Here is a 12056-nt window from a genome sequence, read left to right on the forward strand (position 1 = left end):
TCCATCGTTAGTAAGGTATTTGATATGTCCGTCCTCCGAGGGTTTGTGTGTCTCACAGCCCCCAATCATCTTGTCTCAGAGTAGGCAGAGGGAGAGGAGGATGGCTCTGATGTCGACACTTTCAATTAAACTGATGAAATTAATTCAAAGATGTGAATCCATCACACAATATCAGTCCTGGCATATGGGGTGCCTTAAAATATTAATAATTAATAGAATCATGTTATTGAACCACTGCAAAGCTCAGGTTATAATTTTCTCATTTTCACTCCTGCCAATTTCCCGGCATGAAATGGAAGGGGGAGAAAACAAATTGAACAAATAATACCTTTTTGCTATGAATTTTAGATTAAGGCTTGTCACCTATTATACTTACATTAAATTACATGATGGAAAGTTTGGGAGATAACTTTTTTATCACCACAGCTTGAATACAAATTTTATAGAGCATAATTCATATAAAATGAGATCCCTTTGACAGTGCAGTGCGATGAATCCCAGACGTGTGTGGGTTCTTTATTATGCTTTAAAAGAAAGACGTATGGCCATATTTGTTTGCTTTGCTACAAGATTCTGTCATTGGCTCCTGGAAATCTGATTCAAGTGTAAAGAATGTTATATAAGGCAGCTAGTCACATTTGAAACATGCAAAGAGTCCCTGTACTTACTTTATTTTGTATAGGGAATATATAGTAATCAGCCCATGACTACTTATGGCTGTTTCTGGAGCCCTTCAGACACACAGACAAATGTGGTCCTGATCGCTGCCTTATATTTCTATTGAATTGCCCAGGGACATGTTGTAGTACCAGATCAGCTAAAGACCCTCTGAGGTTACGAATGAAATGGTCGATAATTCACCAGAGGCTGGACTTCAGGAGCTAAAAGCCAAATGCATTCACAAAAGACATCCAGGGGACCGCTGTACATGGCCTAATCTCACACCAAATCCCCCAAGACCACTCCTGGAACGGATCCAGACCTTTTTGTTATGTGGTATTGCACCAGGAGAGGAAACAAACTTTATTGGTCGTGTGCAGCGTAGTACTTACTCTGTACACATTGGCATGAACAAATTAAACAAATGCATTTTGCATCAATGTGTATTAAAACAGGGGAGCAAGAGATTGTGTAACCCTGTGTTATTTTTGTATATCACAGTGGAATTGATAATACAAGTATAGCACTATAGTAAAATTGTGCGCTGCACCTTTATGTAGCTGTCTCCCTCCATTTGTGCGTACATTAGTCACACATGATATCTCAGACACCACTGACCCGATTTTGACGAAACTTGGGTGAATGATGCATCTTGCCATGTAGATCCCAAATTTAAAAAATGACAATAATTGGCCTGAGGGGCACTAAAGTAATACACTTCAAACAAGCATATCTCCTGTCCCGTTCGAGCTACAGCCATTACATTTTGTACATATATGCAGCCCCTCATGAGCAACACATTTCCCGTAAGGACCTATAAGCTCTGCACATTAGATTTTCAGAAAATTAAACTTTTTGTCTGCCAACAAAGTTTGAACAAGCGTATCTAATTTTCAATAAATTAAATATGCATTCTCTAACTTTTGTATAATATCAGCCAGTAGTTTTTAATTTCAAATCACACTTCTTTTCATTGTTGACTCAAGTATGATTTCCGAAACCTTGGTTAATGGTTAAAAAGACTGACTAAAAATGTAATGGCTAGCGTGAGGCAAATTAACATAAATGTGCAGGCATTACAAATTGTCAACTTACACTACATGACCAATTGTATGTGGACACCTGCTCGTCAACCATCTCTTTCCAAAATCATGGGCATTAATATGGAGTTTGTCCCCCATTTGCTGCTATAACAGCCTCCACTCTTCTTGGAAGGCTTTCCACTAGATGTTGGAACATTGCTGTGGGGACTTGCTTCCATTCAGCCGAAAGAGCATTAGTGAGGTCCTGCACTGAGGCCTGGCTTGCAGTTGGCGTTCCAATTCATCCCAAAGGTGTTTGATGGGGTTGAGGTCAGGGCTCTGTGCAGGCCAGTTAAGTTCTTCCACACCGATATTGACAAACCATTTCTGTATGGACCTCGCTTTGTGCAAGGGGGCATTGTCATGCTGAAACAGGAAAGGACCTTCCCCAAACAGTAGCCACAAAGTCGGAAGCACAGAATCGTCTACATTTTTTACATTTTAGTCATTTAGCAGACACTCTTATCCAGAGTGACTTACAGTTAGTGAGTGCATACATTTTCATACTGGCCCCCCATGAGAATCGAACCCACAACCCTGGCGTTGCAAGCCCTATGCTCTACCAACTGAGCTACACAGGGCCTAGAATGTCATTGTATGCTGTAGCGTTAAGAATTCCCTTCACTGGAACTAAGGGGCCTAGCCCGAACCATGGAAAACAGCCTCAGACCATTATTCCTCCTCCACCAAACCTTACAGTTGGCACTATGCATTGGAGCAGGTAGCATTCTCCTGTCATCCACCAAACCCAGATTCGTCCATCGGACTGCCAGATGGTGAAGCGTGATTCGTCACTCCAGAGAATGTGTTTCCACTGCTCCAGAGTCCAATGGTGGCGAGCTTTACACCACTCCAGCCGATGCTTGGCATTGCGCATGGTGATCTTAGGCTTGTGTGCGACTGCTCGGCCATGGAAACCCATTTCATGAAGCTCCCGACAAACAGTTATTGTGCTGATGTTGCTTCCAGAGGCAGTTTGGAACTCGGTAGAGAGTGTTGCAACCGAGGATAAACTATTTTTACGCGCTACGCGCTTCAGCACTCGGCGGTCCTGTTCTGTGAGCTTGTGTGGCCTGCCACTTCGCGGCTGAGCTGTTGCTGCTCCTAGACGTTTCCATTTCACAATAACAGCACTTACAGTTGACCGTCTGCAACAAGTGTGGCAGAAATAGTGTAAAAAAAAATCAAGCACACAGCCTTGCAATCTCCATAGACAAACATTGGCAGTAGAATGGCCTTACTGAAGAGCTCAGTGACTTTCAACGTGGCACCGTCATAGGATTGCACCAACAAGTCAGTTCTTCACATTTATGCCCGGCTAGAGCTGCCCCGGTCAACTGTAAGTGCTGTTATTGTGAAATGGAAACGTCTAGGAACACCTGAGTGGCGCAGTGGTCTAAGGCACTGCATCGCAGTGCTAGCTGTGCCACTAGAGATCCTGGTTCGAATCCAGGCTCTGTCGTAGCCGGCCGCGACCGGGAGACCCATGGGGCGGCGCACAAGTTGTCCAGGGTAGCGGAGGGAATGGCCGGCAGGGATGTAGCTCATTTGGTAGAGCATGGCATTTGCAATGCCAGGGTTGTGGGTTCGATTCCAGTATAAAAAAATAAATAAAAAAAATGTATGCACTCACTAACTGTAAGTCGCTCTGGATAAGAGCGTCTGCTAAATGATGTAAATGTAAATAGCCGAATCCACTAATTTGAAGGGGTGTCCACATACTTTTGTAATTTATAGTGTGGTTTATTTTTGCGAGTACTTGATAATAATTTAAGGTGAAATAATTTCAAATGCCCTAGTAGCATCTTACTATTTGCATAAGTGTAAATGATAGACAACAGCGGATTGATCTGAATATTTCACAGTTAATTAATTGACATCGACCATTATGTTACTATCAGTATTGTCTAGCGAGACTCCTTTGTATAACTGTCCCTTGCCTGCCCCCCATCATTAGTGGGGGACGACATGTTTAATGTTGCCTTGTTATTCTATGGCTGCTGCTCTATCCAGACGTGTGGAAGTAGGGAGAAGCGCTTACTCACAGACTAATTCATGTGGGCCGTGTTTGGAACTACTGTTTTAGTCAAATGGAACTGTTAATAGGTGAATTGTGAGATAATATAAGGCAAGTACTGGAAACAATAGAACACTATGAAAAATCTGGGAAACCAGGCCTACTATTCATAGCAGACTTCGAAAAGGCATTTGATAAAGTACGACTGGGGTTTATACAGTGGGGGAAAAAAGTATTTAGTCAGCCACCAATTGTGCAAGTTCTCCCACTTAAAAAGATGAGAGAGGCCTGTAATTTTCATCATAGGTACACGTCAACTATGACAGACAAAATGAGGAAAAAAAATCCAGAAAATCACATTGTAGGATTTTCAATGAATTTATTTGCAAATTATGGTGGAAAATAAGTATTTGGTCAATAACAAAAGTTTCTCAATACTTTGTTATATACCCTTTGTTGGCAATGACACAGGTCAAACGTTTTCTGTAAGTCTTCACAAGGTTTTCACACACTGTTGCTGGTATTTTGGCCCATTCCTCCATGCAGATCTCCTCTAGAGCAGTGATGTTTTGGGGCTGTCGCTGGGCAACACAGACTTTCAACTCCCTCCAAAGATTTTCTATGGGGTTGGGATCTGGAGACTGGCTAGGCCACTCCAGGACCTTGAAATGCTTCTTACGAAGCCACTCTTTCATTGCCCGGGCGGTGTGTTTGGGATCATTGTCATGCTGAAAGACCCAGCCACGTTTCATCTTTAATGCCCTTGCTGATGGAAGGAGGTTTTCACTCAAAATCTCACGATTCATTCTTTCCTTTACACGGATCAGTCGTCCTGGTCCCTTTGCAGAAAAACAGCCCCAAAGCATGATGTTTCCACCCCCATGCTTCACAGTAGGTATGGTGTTCTTTGGATGCAACTCAGCATTCTTTGTCCTCCAAACACGACAAGTTGAGTTTTTACCCAAAAGTTATATTTTGGTTTCATCTGACTTTCTCCCAATCCTCTTCTGGATCATCCAAATGCACTCTAGCAAACTTCAGACGGGCCTGGACATGTACTGGCTTAAGCAGGGGGACACGTCTGGCACTGCAGGATTTGAGTCACTGGCGGCGTAGTGTATTACTGATGGTAGGCTTTGTTACTTTGGTCCCAGCTCTCTGCAGGTCATTCACTAGGTCCCCCCGTGTGGTTCTGGGATTTTTGCTCACCGTTCTTGTGATCATTTTGACCCCACGGGGTGAGATCTTGCGTGGAGCCCCAGATCGAGGGAGATTATCAGTGGTCTTGTATGTCTTCCATTTCCTAATAATTGCTCCCACAGTTGATTTCTTCAAACCAAGCTGCTTACCTATTGCAGATTCAGTCTTCTCAGCCTGGTGCAGGTCTACAATTTTGTTTCTGGTGTCCTTTGACAGCTCTTTGGTCTTGGCCATAGTGGAGTTTGGAGTGTGACTGTTTGAGGTTGTGGACAGGTGTCTTTTATACTGATAACAAGTTCAAACAGGTGCCATTAATACAGGTAACGAGTGGAGGACAGAGGAGCCTCTTTAAGAAGAAGTTACAGGTCTGTGAGAGCCAGAAATCTTGCTTGTTTGTAGGTGACCAAATACTTATTTTCCACCATAATTTGCAAATAAATTCATTAAAAATCCTACAATGTGATTTTCTGGAAAAAAATTCTCAATTTGTCTGTCATAGTTGACATGTACCTATGATGAAAATTACAGGCCTCTCTCATCTTTTTAAGTGGGAGAACTTGCACAATTGGTGGCTGACTAAATACTTTTTTCCCCCACTGTATATAAATGCCTGGAGCATTTCAATTTTGGACATTCTCTTATAAATTGGGTTAAATTCATGTATAGTAACTCTAGTGTAGAATAGTAAATAATGGCTATTTCTCAGAAAGTTTTAAACTGTCAAGAGGAGTGAAACAAGGTTGTCCACTATCGGCATATCTATTTATTATTGCCATCAAGAGGTTAGCTATTAAAATCAGATCCAACAATAATATCAAGGGATTAGAAATCCAGGGCATAAAAACAAAGGTGTCATTGTACGCTGATGATTCATGTTTTCTTTTAAATCCACAACTAGAATCCCTCCACAGCCTCATAGAGGATCTAGATACATTTTTTAACCTCTCTGGATTACAACCAAATTATGATAAATGTACTATATTACGTATTGGATCACTAAAAAATTTAAATTGTACATTACTATGTAGTTTACCAATAAAATGGTCTGATGGTGATGTGGATATACTCGGAATACATATCCCAAATGAAATAAATGATCTCACTCCAATAAATGTTAATAGAAAGTTTAGATAAGATCTTGCTACCATGGAAAGGTAAATAACTGTCAATTTGTGGAAAAATCACACTGATTAACTCTTTAGTATTATCCCAGTTTACCTATTTGCTTATGGTCTTGCCTACGCCTAGCGAACAGTTTTTTAAATTATATGAGAAATAAATATTCAATTTTATTTAAAACGGCAAGCCAGACAAAATTAAAAGGGCCTATTTATATAATGAATATGAATTCGGAGGACAGAAATTATTAAATATGAAAGCATAAGACCTATCACTAAAAGCTTCAGTCATACAAAAGTTATACTTAAATCCGAACTGGTTCTCTAGCAAATTAGTAAGATTGTCTCACCCAATGTTCAAGAATGGCCTTTTTCCCTTCATTCAGATTACAACCTCTCACTTTAAGTTATTTGAAAAAGCAATAATCTTCCAAATATCACTATTTCTAAAACAAGCCATAGAAAGTTGGTTGCAATTTCAATTTAATCCTCCAGAAACGACAGAACAAATAATGCAACAAATATTGTGGTTAAACTCAAATATACTAATTGATAAAAAAAACTAATCTTAAAAAGGTATAATCTTCGTAAATGATATTATCAGTAGGACTGGTGGAGTTATGTCGCACATGCAGCTAACAAAAACATATGGAAATGTCTGCTCTACCCAAAATTACAACCAAATAATTGCAGCATTACTGCAAAAATGGAAAAGGAAAGTGGAAGGGGGAAAAAGTAAGGAACTTGTCTGTCGGCCTTGCATTAAAGAATATCATTGATTAAAGAAAATTGTGATAAATAAAAAAGTATACCAGTTTCATTTAAGGACCAATGGATTGACAGCCGTCCCATATAGATTGCAAAATAGTTGGGAAGAGATTTTTGACATACCGATTCCATGGCATAGTGTTTATGAATTGATACGCAAAACGACGCCGGATTCAAAACTTAGAATTTTTCAATTTAAATTATTATATAGAATTCTTGCTACCAATAGAATGTTATTTATATGGGGGATACAATCTTCCCAGCTCTGCAGATTTTGCTGCGAAGAGACAGAATCATTAGAATCATATGTTTTGGTACTTTCCATTTGTAGCTTGTTTTTGGACACAAGTCCAGGAATGGCTAAAGGATTGCAATATTTACCTGGAGCTAACCCTGCAGATAGCACTACTGGGTGATCTGAAAAGTCATAGTCAATCGATCAATAATATAATAATACTTTTAGCAAAAATGTTTATATTCAATTTACAATCTGTAGAAACAATGAGAATAGAAAGGTTCAGAACTTTTGTAAAACATCACAGTACAGTTGAAAAATATATGGCAAATAGAAATCCAATATGGATGGTGTTACGAGATAGATGGGAGGTGTTGAATGGAGCTGAAGGATGGGACTAATAACAACAACTAATAACAACAAGATAACTAATGTAAAGCATACTGTGTCCATAATAAATATATAGGTTATAGGTTGAGAGCTTTTGTGAAAGAGCACAGTAAGAAAAATATGGCATATAGAAGCAAACCAGATGGACATCATGAAAATGATTGGAGGAAGTTCAGGAGTAAAAACAAACAAAATATAATTATTGTAGAATTTGACTGTGTCCATAAAATGTATATAGTATGTATGGGCTGGAAGTAGAGGCCTAAGCGTTGTTGTTCACTAGTTTACTACAATTGGGGAAGGGGTGGTGGGGTAGGAAAGTAATGAAGGGAAATATCATTTTAAAAAGGATATGTGTGTGTGTGTGTGTGTGTGTGTATGTATGTATATATGTATGTATATATATGTGTGTGTGTGTGTGTGTGTGTGTATGTATATGTGTATGTGTACAGTGGGGAAAAAAAGTATTTAGTCAGCCACCAATTGTGCAAGTTCTCCCACTTAAAAAGATGAGAGAGGCCTGTAATTTTCATCATACGTACACGTCAACTATGACAGACAAAATGAGAAAAAAATATCCAGAAAATCACATTGTAGGATTTTTTATGAATTTATTTGCAAATAATGGTGGAAAATAAGTATTTGGTCACCTACAAACAAGCAAGATTTCTGGCTCTCACAGACCTGTAACTTATTCTTTAAGAGGCTCCTCTGTCCTCCACTCGTTACCTGTATTAATGGCACCTGTTTGAACTTGTTAACAGTATAAAAGACACCTGTCCACAACCTCAAACAGTCACACTCCAAACTCCACTATGGCCAAGACCAAAGAGCTGTCAAAGGACACCAGAAACAAAATTGTAGACCTGCACCAGGCTGGGAAGACTGAATCTGCAATAGGTAAGCAGCTTGGTTTGAAGAAATCAACTGTGGGAGCAATTATTAGGAAATGGAAGACATACAAGACCACTGATAATCTCCCTCGATCTGGGGCTCCACGCAAGATCTCACCCCGTGGGGTCAAAATGATCACAAGAACGGTGAGCAAAAATCCCAGAACCACACGGGGGGACCTAGTGAATGACCTGCAGAGAGCTGGGACCAAAGTCACAAAGCCTACCATCAGTAACACACTACGCCGCCAGGGACTCAAATCCTGCAGTGTCAGACGTGTCCCCATGCTTAAGCCAGTACATGTCCAGGCCTGTCTGAAGTTTGCTAGAGTGCATTTGGATGATCCAGAAGAGGATTGGGAGAATGTCATATGGTCAGATGAAACCAAAATATAACTTTTTGGTAAAAACTCAACTTGTCGTGTTTGGAGGACAAAGAACACCATACTACTGTGAAGCATGGGGGTGGAAACATCATGCTTTGGGGCTGTTTTTCTGCAAAGGGACCAGGACGACTGATCCGTGTAAAGGAAAGAATGAATGGGGCCATGTATTGTGAGATTTTGAGTGAAAACCTCCTTCCATCAGCAAGGGCATTGAAGATGAAACGTGGCTGTGTCTTTCAGCATGTCAATGATCCCAAACACACCGCCCGGGCAACGAAGGAGTGGCTTCGTAAGAAGCATTTCAAGGTCCTGGAGTGGCCTAGCCAGTCTCCAGATTTCAACCCCATAGAAAATCTTTGGAGGGAGTTGAAAGTCTGTGTTGCCCAGCGACAGCCCCAAAACATCACTGCTCTAGAGGAGATCTGCATGGAGGAATGGGCCAAAATACCAGCAAAAGTGTGTGAAGACTTGTGAAGACGTTTGACCTGTGTCATTGCCAACAAAGGGTATATAACAAAGTATTGAGAGACTTTTGTTTTTGACCAAATACTTATTTTCCACCATCATTTGCAAATAAATTCATTAAAAATCCTACAATGTGATTTTCTGGATTTTTTTTTCTCGTTTTGTCTGTCATAGTTGACGTGTACCTATGATGAAAATTACAGGCCTCTCTCATCTTTTTAAGTGGGAGAACTTGCACAATTGGTGGCTGACTAAATACTTTTTTTCCCCACTGTATATATATGCTGTTGCTACAAGGAGGAACTGGTTCTGAAGTCATCACGTGATCAGCGAAGAATCAGACATTGTGCACAAAGTGGTACCACTTAGATAGGCATTTTTTTTAGGGTGGGGGTTAATTTCCTATGGCCATAGGTTTCTTTCTGAGTGGTTGTATTCAGTTGTTGACATGAGATACCTTGAGATTACTGTTTATCTGAAATATTGAAAAGAATACTGTCACAAAGTCTCACTTTACAAACAAGGAGATATTGATCTGATGGGAACCTTTTCTTTCACTAATTTTGTTTGCACAGAGTTTTGGCTTCAGCTCTGAATTGTTCAGGAACTAAAAAAATACTAAACACTATGGTAATGCAAGGGACAGGGAGAGTTGAAGCATACAGATTGATGTGACTGCTATGATTGACACCTGTGGAAATCTGGGTTCATGCAAGGTAATAGATACACAGTGAATATGACTCAAGATTGACTTTTTGTATAGCTATTTTAGTTGCTTCATGTTCTCAATATTTCATAGGGTCTGCCTGTCATGTAGTTAGCCATCCATCAGAGAGAAATACTGTCCATAACATGAAAGTGTATATGTACTACTACTTCTCCATTACTACGGTATGTTCTGATTTCTAACACTGCTGGCCAAGTTCTCCAGGGTATAACCTCAACATAAGGAGAGGACAACCTCACACAGGCATGTGACAGCCACAATGTGGCCTCATCCATCAATGCCTGACGTTAGATATTGTTTTGTTTTTTCTGAAGGGGAACAGAAGCCTAGAACGAAAGGGAGGTTTTATGGCAATCAACCAAAGGTGCTGCATGATATATGACCCAAATATGTAAATACATCATGTGTAGCCTGACCATAGCAGATTTTCCAATCTCACTTCCAAACTCTGGAGGAACTGGGCAAAGCACTACTAGCAAATAAACACTAGGGGCACATTTCATGTAACAATAATCTAATTTACAGACCTCTGACTGTTTTTATGTGAGGCCATGTGAACGTGTCATTATAGAATGACATGTTCACGACTTGTACTGTATACTGGAGATGTTCCATCATTATTTAGGACTTTCTACAATGAAAAATGGGGAGGCATTTTTCATTGTAGAAAGTCCTAAATAATGATGGAACATCTCCAGTATACAGTACAAGTCGTGAACATGTCACTCCATCCCAAATCAAAGAAAAACAAGAAGCCTTTTCATTCAGTTGCAATGACATTCATCCTTAGCCTTCATGCTGGTCTATGGTGCATACTGTAGCATCAATTTCTACACTCATCCACAGTGGTTTTACATCCATGGTAATCCTTTACAGAACAATAGTTGTATTTACATAAGCTGTGAAATACCAGGAGAGAACAGAGCACTGTGACAGCAAGTAGCCAAAATATAACAAGAGCAATTGGTTTCTTCCAAGGGAGTATAGCGGTCAGTTCAGTTCAGAGTAAACTGATAAATACTGCATTAAGAAACAGTGATAATATTTTTTCTACATGGGGGAGGAATAGCATAAGATACTTTAATAGTGAGGAGCCGAGATATTTACTCAGGGAGGGAGGTAAACTGCATCTGAACCTCCCTCTGCGCTGACGCTCATTAAAATTGCAGATCACATCCCTCATCAGCGCCATGCCAGTTCAAAACACCAGCCTGCTCTTCCTTTCCATTGGACTGTCAGTCTTAACAGATCAGCAGGAGACAGGGATGGTAAGACAGAGACAATGCCCACCATTTTCCTACTACAAACACAGTCATCTCACAGCAATTGTATTCCCCAGAGTGATAATCCTTCTGACAGAGAATAAATAAATGCTGAGGGACATTCTGGCACAGATAAAGATAATAAGGCAATAACAATGGCAACGTTGTCTCCGTAACGACCTCTGAGATTAATGTGGTCATGCCTCCCAACAGATATATAATATTCACAAATGCACATTTCTAGCCGGATAAATAGTTAATGTGAAGACTGAGGAGTACATTTGAATGGCAGTAACATTGCATCACAGGGGACAGTGCCCTCCAGTCCACAGCTTGCATCCTCAAAAACAAACATCTGCTCCAGCTTTTTAATAATGTTCTCTGGTGATGATCTATTTCTTCCATTATTCCCACAAAATGACATACTGCACGAATCTCATATGAGAGCACTTTGAGACAAACCTTCAAAATAACAAGATGATAGAAATCATATCATTAAATTGATTTATGCTCTCATCCAAATAGGTAGACTTAGTTTTCACAGATGTTGAAGCCCTGAAATGGGTAACTAACGCTGCTGTCTCATTTGGTATTCTGAATGGACCTCAACAAGAGAAACGAGGCTGCTAGAGACTCACTTCTTTTTCTCATTAGACTTGACCCTGGAAAAGGTGCCTCACACAAACAACAAACTTAATTTCACACTAACTGTATGCCTTTCACTGAAGAATGTGCATACCGAATTAAGAGCGTGACATCCCTGATACAAATATCACTTATTTTGACGATCAATAGACTGAGCCTGCTCTTTGTTAGCTTTCATTACCCGCTGAATTAATCCCTGGGTCTCCAA

At 40.1% G+C, this 12056-nt stretch overlaps 1 protein-coding gene across 1 annotated transcript in view; it reads right to left on the reverse strand.

Annotated features, from left to right (window-relative positions):
- Positions 1-12056, reverse strand: part of LOC311142923 (teneurin-1-like) — a gene marked incomplete at both ends in the record, with an annotated part of 157136 nt that overhangs the window by 127512 nt on the left and 17568 nt on the right. The window lies entirely within an intron of this gene.

Source organism: Coregonus lavaretus (genome assembly GCF_964263955.1).
Source record: "Coregonus lavaretus genome assembly, chromosome: 15".
Classification (NCBI taxonomy): domain Eukaryota; kingdom Metazoa; phylum Chordata; class Actinopteri; order Salmoniformes; family Salmonidae; genus Coregonus; species Coregonus lavaretus.